An 8,534-nucleotide genomic window follows, 5' to 3' on the forward strand; every position below is an offset into this window, starting at 1 on the left:
TAGAATAGAGAGCCCAGAAATCGGCCCGAACCAATATGCTCAATTAATATTTGACAAAGGAGGCAAGAACATACAATGGAGTCAAGATAGTCTCTTCAATAAATGGTGTTGGGAAAATTGGACAGATACATGCAAAAAAATGAAACTAGACTATAAGACCACCAACTTACACCATACACAAAAATAAACTCAAAATGGATAAAGGACTTAAATGTACGACGGGAAACCATAAAAATTCTAGAAGAATCCAAAGGCAACAAAATCTCAGACATATGCCGAAGCAACTTCTTCACTGATACAGCTCCTAGGGCACTTGAAACTAAAGAGAAAATAAATGGGACTACATCAAAATAAAAAACTTCTGCACAACAAAAGAAACCATCAACAAGACAACAAGAAAGCCCACTGCATGGGAGAACATATTTGCCAATGTTATCACCGATAAGGGTTTAATCTCCAACATTTATAGGGAGCTCATACAACTTAACAAAAGGAAGATAAATAATCCAATCAAAAAATGGGCAAAGGACCTAAATCAGCCGTGGACAAACTATGGCCCGCAGGCCGGATCCGGCCCATTCGGCTGTTCTATCCAGCCCACGGAGCTGAAAGAGCGCGGAGGGTTCTCTTGCTCTCCCCTCCACTCCTTCACCAGCAGCAGTGTTAACATGGCAACGTGGGGAAACACGGCCACAGCTCCTTCTGAGTCCAGTTTAAGAACCCATTGTGGCCCTCGAGTCAAAAAGTTTGCCCACCCCTGACCTAAATAGACACTTTTCAAAAGAGGACATTCAGAAAGCCAAGAGACATGAAAACATGCTCAAAGTCACTAATCATCCGAGAAATGCAAATCAAAACAACAATGAGGTACCATCTCACACCTGTCAGAATGGCTATCATCAACAAACAACAAGTGCTGGAGTGGATGTGGAGAAAAAGGAACACTCGTGCACTGCTGGTGGGAATGCAGACTGGTGCAGCCACACTGGAAGACAGTATGGAGTTTCCTCAAAAAACTAAAAGTAGAACTCCCATTTGACCCCATGATCCCACTTCTAGGAATATATCCCAAGAAAACAGAAACACCAATCAGAAAGGATATATGCACCCATATGTTCATAGCAGCACAATTCACCATAGCTAAGATCTGGAAACAGCCTAAGTGCCCATCAGTAGATGAATGGGTTAGGAAACTCTGGTACATCTACATGATGGAATACTATGCTGCTGTAAAAAAGAAGGAATTCTTACCATTTGCAACAGCATGGATGGAACTGGAGAGCATTATGCTAAGTGAAATAAGCCAGTCAATGAAGGAAAAATACCACATGATCTCACTCATTTATGGATAATAAAGACCATTATAAACTTATGAACAAAAATAGATACAGAGGCAGAACAGCCTCAAACAGACTGTCAAACTACAGTGGGAAGGCCGGGGAGGGTTGGGGGGCAGGAGCGGGGAGGGTAAAAGATCAACCGAAGGACTTGTATGCATGCATATAAGCATAACCAATGGACATAAGACACAGGGGTTAGAGGAGGCCAGGGAATTGTCAAGGGCGGGGAGAAAAAGGAGACAAATGTAATACTCTTTGTAATACTTTAAGCAATAAAACAATAAAAAAGAAATTAGAAACAAAATACAAAAAAAATTGAGGCCAAATAATAGATTCCAACATAATTTTGTCTTTCAGGAAACGGTCATTCTTTGGCATAAAGGAAAGGATGCCCCCTCTGATTGGTCCCAGTACTCAGTTGACAGAAGCATTCAGAAAAGTCCTGACTGTTTCCCTCATTTTTCCAGCATATTTGAGAGTGTTTGTGTTGGACCGAGAATGTCAAGAAACCCAAAACTTGTGCTGTCTTATGGCAGTGGTATTTACTGCTCAGTTAAATACCCACGCACGCTGCCACATCCCCTACCCACAGTAAGGCAGGGAGCCCATGTAGCTGGCTCTGACAACAGGCCCGGAAGCACAGACCATGTGGGAGCATGGAAAAGCCGCGCTCTTTTCCTTGCCGTGGTGATGGCAGCCCTGGGTCCCAAGTCACTTACCTGGAAAGGAGCTGTTCTAGAAAGGCACTGGACTCTGAGGGGGTTTTCTTTGATAGAGGTCCTTATTTAAGATGTGAAAGGTGAGCCGAAACCGGTTTGGCTCAGTGGATAGAGCGTCGGCCTGCGGACTGAAAGGTCCCAGGTTCGATTCCGGTCAAGGGCATGTACCTGGGTTGCGGGCACATCCCCAGTGGGAGATGTGCAGGAGGCAGCTGATCGATGTCTCTCTCTCATCGGTGTTTCTAACTCTATCTCTCTCCCTTCCTCTCTGTAAAAAATCAATAAAATATATTTAAAAAAAAAAAAAAGATTTAAAAAAAAAAAAAAAAAGATGTGAAAGATGAGCTCTTAGGACTTAGCTTTGCCAATTTATTGGCCCCTTTTATAAGTTTTCCACCTTACTGTGGTTTGATTGTACTAAACCTTAAACATACCAAATGTGCCAACATCGCTGGCTACAATTATTTCTTAATAGCTCACAAGATCTGATTTGCATCAGAGAATAAAATTCTTGTAAATGTTTGTGGTCAGCTCACTACCAAGTGTTTCAGATCTCTTGTACTTCAGACTAATGAACTTTATAGACGATGCTGCCCCATCCTATATAATAAAAGGCCAGTCACCATGAGGTGCATTGACCACCTCTTGGTCCCTCCCCTCCCCCACCTCCCCCTGCTCCTGCCTGCAGGCAAACGGGGAAGCGGTGGCGGCAGGGCAGACAGCTGACCTCTTGGTCCCTCCCCCACTCCCACCCCTGCCCCCGCGCCTGTAGGCTCCAATAGATCAGCAATGGGGAAGAGGAACTGGAGTGGGTGGCGGGAGGACCAGGCTGGCTGTCAGGCCGTTAGGCCGTTGGGATCCCCTGCTCATCCCCAGCTGCTCTGGGCTCAGGCTGGCGGGAAAGCGGCCACCAGTGACTTCACCTCCATGCGCATACGCTGGTCTGGCTGCTGATGGAACGCGCTGCCCACTTGGGGCTGCTCACGCGGGGCGCCGCTGCTGCTGCCACTGCTGCGGGGGCTTGCGGCGCTGACAGAAGCTGTGGGGCGCGCCCGAAACCTAACCAGCCCCACGGCAGAGGCGGTGTTAGGCCTTGGGTCTGGCGAACGGCCCTGATCACAGGCTAGGCCTAGGGACCCTACCCACATAAGTGCGCTGGGCCTCTAGTAAAAGTATAATTAACCAAAATGAGTTCAAAGTCCATTTCGGTTCCCCACAAAGTAAGTGCAAAACCAAGGGGTTGGTTTTCTCTGGAGGCTCTGAGGATCTCTCCCATGTCTCTCATGGAAGATGATTAGCTTGTAGACACATAACTCCGATCTCTTCTTCTGTCTACACGTGGGCCTTCACATTTCCTCTGTGCCTGTCGTCTTCAACTGAGTGACCTACATAGAGGTCAGCTGTAGGGTTACCTTAGAGAAAAACCAGAATTGTCCTATCAGCAAATCATTTGAATCTGTTCCAACAAATGAACTTAACACTCCAGAATTTCTTACCATAAAGCATGGCCAAAATAATTTTGACCTGAAAAATGTTAAAGGGACTCATTGCTTTATCTTCGGCTCATTCTTCAGCCAAAGACAAACCTTAGCTGTGTTCTCGCAAATTGATGCAGAGTAGCACAGCTTCCTAATACACTTTTGAAAATAACTGTGAAAGATAACTAGAAAATGTGCCATCAGATAAGGAAGCAATTAGCACTGTTCTTTTTTACAGGGGGATGAGTAAATGGGAACAAACCTGCAACCTGTGTTTCAGATGTACAATCTGATTCATGATGGTTCCTTTGTTGAATCAAATGTGATGAGTCTTGAGAAAAACATGGATAGTGAAAGAAACCAGGCAAAAGGCCGCATACTGTATGCTTCTATTTATGTAAAATGTCAAAAGCAAATCCATAAACACAAAGTAAATTAGTGGTTGACTGGGGCTGAGAGATAGGAGGTTTGGGGTGACAGCTCAGGAGTGGGGGGTTTCTTTGGAGGACAATGATAACATTCTGAGATGGTGGTGATAGAAGCACAATTCTGTGAGCTTACTGAGAGCTTTGAATATACTGGCTTTGAATATAGTGGGTGAGTTGTATGGCATGTGAATTACCTTTTAAAGCTATTTAAAAAAAAAAAATAACCACGGCATATACCCACCAGAATGTCATAATTAAAAAGATTAACACCTTTCCATGCTACCCTGAGCGGGACCCAGGCAGCCTTGTTCTTGGTTCCCACATGACTTAAAGGGAAACTTCCACAATGTCTGGAGTCCCTGACGTCCTGCAAAGGAAGGATGAGGATGTCCTCAAATTCCTTGCAGCAGGAACCCACTCAGGTGGCAGCAAACCTTGACTTCCAAATGGAACAGTCCATCTACAAAAGGAAGAAGAGAATCTGGGAGAAGCTTCTGCTGGCAGCTTCTGCCATTGTTGCCACTGAAAACCCAGCTGATGCCCATGCCATACTGTCCAGCTAGCTGTGCTGAAGTTTACTGGAGCCACTGCTATTGCTGGACACTTCACTCCCAGACCTTCATCAGCCAGATCCAGGCAGCCCTCCGGGAGCCGAGACTCCTGGTGCTCGACTAACCCACCTACCCCTGCTCGGTGTATCACAGACTCTCCTCTGCACTCTGTGGACATCGCCATCCCTTGCAGCAATAAGGGGGCTCGGGAAGTTCTGTGCACGTGTGGCACCATCTCCCCTGAGCAGCCATGGGAGGTCATGCCTGATGTCTGCTTTGACAGGGACCTGGAAGAGATTGAAAAGGGAGAGCAGGCCGCTGCTGAGAAGGCTGTGACCAAGGAGGCATCTCGGTGAATGGACTGCTCCCGAGCTCACTGCTGCTCAGCCGAGGTCTTGGCTGGTCGGGAGGCGTAGGTGCCCTCTGGCTGTCCAGGTTCCTGCTGAAGCCTGGAGTGCTCAGCTGCCATGGAAGACTGGTCTGCAGCCCCCACTGCTCAGGCCACTGCATGGGTGGGAACAACCACTGAGTGGTCCTAAGCTGTTCTTCCACAAACTCTTAAACAGAATGGAAATAAGATTGTCGAAAAATAAAGTTTCTTTAAAATAAAAAAATGGCCCAATGGGCATGGCTTAGTAGTTGAGCATTGACCTCTGAACCAGGAGATCATGGTTTGATTCTAGTCAGGGCACATGCCCGGGGTTTCGGGCTGAATCCCCAGTGGGGGGCGTGCAGGAGGCAGCCAATCAATGATTCTCTCTCATTGACGTTTCTCTCCTCCCTTCCTCTCTGAAATCAATACAAAATAGATTTAAAAAAATGATTAATAATACCATGTGTTGGTGAAGATATGAAGCAACTGGAGTTCTCAGACCCTTCATGGAAATATGATTTGGAGCCACCAACTTAAAAACCAGCTAGACATTATCTACTAAAGCTAAGCATCCCTGTAACCCAGTAATTCCTAAGTTCATACCCAACGGAAGCATATGCACCTAGAGGCATGTACAAGAAGGATCATAGCACACTATTATAGCCCCAACTGGAACCAACCCAAAGTTTTATCAACTATTAAATTGATAAATTACAGTTACATTTTACAGTGATATTTTATACAGCAAAGAGAAGGAACTAAACTCCCAGAGCAACATGGGCAAATCTCAACAAAGATATTGAATAAGACACAAAATAGTACATACTGATTATTCCAATTACAGAAAGGTCAAAAAGTAAAATGGGTCTATGTTATGTGATGGCATGGTAGTGGTTACCCGTGGCAGGAACTGTAGTGACTGAAAGGAGCAGAGGGACAAGGGGGCATCTCAGTTGTCAGTCGTTTTCTGTTGACCTGTATGCTTGATTATACACGTGGTTCTGTTTGAGAAGTGTACTGCGCTCTATACTACACTCCATGACCCATTTGAAAGAACTACAGCTATTCAAAATATACGGGCAAACGAATCTTTGTCATCTTAAGTGAGCCATGCCAGGTACATCGATATCCCCAACGTTGCATTGCATAAAACCTAAACAAGCTCCCTAAATCTAACACATCCCTCATCCGAAAAAATATTTTAAACTTGTTTTTTAAGTTAGAGTGAGAGCAGCAATAATTTTTCTCGAAAATTGCCTTCATGCTGCTAACAGGTAAGTATTTGTGCATGCCATCCGCACCAGGGGGCACAGTTATACAAAACCAAGTTTCAAATAAAAGCCTACAGGCGGATTGATGGGGCTTATAAACGTCCAAAATGTGCTTTAATGGTTTTACTTGCAGAAAGCGTACATAAGGAAGCCTGCTTCTCAGACAGTTCAGGATCACTACAGCTCAGAGACTCATTCCTCCCTGCGCAATGTTGTACTTATTCCTTACTGAGTAGGACTTCTAACAGTTTAAGTGGTTTTTGAATGTTTAAACTGTTTTCTCCTTCCTCCCTCCCTCCCTCCCTCCCCTTCTCCCTCCCTCCCTCCCTCCCCTTCTCCCTCCCTGCTTCTCCTTCTTTCATGCCTGTTCTAAAATGCAACTTCAAGCCCTGGCTGGTGTGGCTCAGCTGGTTGAGCATCGTTCCATGTGTGGTTCAATTCCCAGTCAAGGCACTTTCCCAGGTGGTAGGTTCAATCCCCGGTGCATACAGGAGGCAACTGATCAGTGTTTCTCTCCCTCCCGCTCCCTCTCTCTAAAAACCAATGAAATATTTAAAAATAAATAAAATGCAACTTCATTTAGCTTTAAAATCAAGTTTCTGTTGTTGTTTTTGTTGTTAATCCTTTTTTTAATTAATTTATTTTTTTTCTCATTACCCTGGTTTAGGCTCTCTTCCTTTCTCTCTTAATTACTAATCTATTGAATCATATGTATTGTTTGTTCTTTTTAAAATATATATATATTTTTTATTGATTTTAGAGAGGAAAGGAGCGGGAGAGAGAGAAACATCAATGATGAGAGAGAATCATTGATCGACTGCCTCCTGCACACCGCCCATTGAGGATCAAGCCCACAACCTGGGCTTGTGCTCTGATCAGAAATTGAACCGTGACCTCCTAGTTCATAGGTTGACACTCAACTACTGAGCCACACAAGCTGGGCACTTACTGCTTTTTCTGATAATTTTTTTAAATAGAAAATTGAGGTCTTGCTGGATACCCAGCATGTTAGATAAAAAGGAGGGGTAAATAGTCTTTGCAAACGTGATTTTTAATAACAGGATAATAATCCATTGTGTGGGTTATCAAAATTCACTTAAACATTTCTCTACTATTGACCATTTAGATTGCTCCGTCTGGTCTATGAGAATCCTGGATGATCCAATTAGTTTTCCCTTTGAACCCCCTCCATACGGCAAACCTTGACATGTCATTCGTTTGCTGGAGCTCCCCATGCCTCCCCATCACCTCGGTAGAGTCCAGGGTCCTTAGCATGGTCCCCAGGACCCTCTTGGACTCCCTGCATTTCAAGCCTTATTTCTTACTACTCTCAAGTTTGCACTTCACATCCTACAAATGGAAACTATGATTCCCTTACACACACTCCATGGTGCTACATGCTCCAAGTTCTCTCCTCCCAGGAAGCCCTCCATTCCCATCTCTAATATAGTACTTTCTACATAATAACAATGTTACTACCTCAGATTATGTATTTTCTCCATCACTGATGATAAGTTGTTTTTTAAAAAATATATCTTTATTGTTGAAAGTATTACAGATGTCCACTTTTTCCCCCCATCAACCCCGCCCCCAGGCATTTACCTGTCTGTGTCCCTGGGTTATGCATATATGCATGCATGTTCTTTGGTTAATCTCTCCCTATCCCCCCACCCCACCTTCCCTCTGAGATTTCACAGTCTGTTCGGTGCTTCTATGTCTCTGGATCTATTTTGTTCATCAGTTTGTTTTGTTCATTAGATTCCACATATGAATGAGATCATGTGATACTTGTCTTTCTCAGACTGACTTATTTTGCTTAGCATAATAGTCTCTAGGTCCCTCCACGCTATTTCAAAGGTTAAGAGATCCTTCTTTTTTATAGCTGCTAGTATTCCATTGTGTAAATGTACCAGTTCTTTTATCCACTCATCTACTGATGGGCACTTGGGCTGTTTCCAAATCTTAGCTATTGTAAATTGTGCTGCTATGAACATAGGGGTGCATAGATTCTTTCTGATTGGTGTTTCAGGTTTCTTAGCACATTGCGTACCGCTCACGCGTTTTCTCGTGTTTCGCGCACCATCTGTTAAGGACCGCTCACGACTTTTCTCATGTTTCCGGCCCCATCTGTTAAGGACCTTAGATGTCAACACACTGTCTTGTCCACTGTGGGACGCGGTTACAGTGTTTTGGCCAGGTTCAAGCCTCGGACTAATGAAAGGACAGGGTCCTCTCACTGCCACGTGCAAGTCCCAGCTGGAGGGCAGGGCCCTCCCAGCACAATCATAGCCAACAGCTGTGGTTGTAAGCTTGAACCTATGGTCCGAACACGTAGCCCCACATGCCTTGTTATAGAGTTTAGGTGCATGTAGTT

The 8,534-nt window shown here is 44.6% G+C and overlaps 1 pseudogene; it reads left to right on the forward strand.

The window, feature by feature from the left end:
- The first annotated feature begins 2,359 nt into the window (after window positions 1–2,359).
- On the forward strand, window positions 2,360–5,097 carry LOC118667316 (annotated as a pseudogene).
- Window positions 5,098–8,534: the final 3,437 nt, after the last annotated feature.

This window comes from Myotis myotis, unplaced genomic scaffold (assembly GCF_014108235.1).
Source record: "Myotis myotis isolate mMyoMyo1 unplaced genomic scaffold, mMyoMyo1.p scaffold_m19_p_12, whole genome shotgun sequence".
Lineage (NCBI taxonomy): Eukaryota > Metazoa > Chordata > Mammalia > Chiroptera > Vespertilionidae > Myotis > Myotis myotis.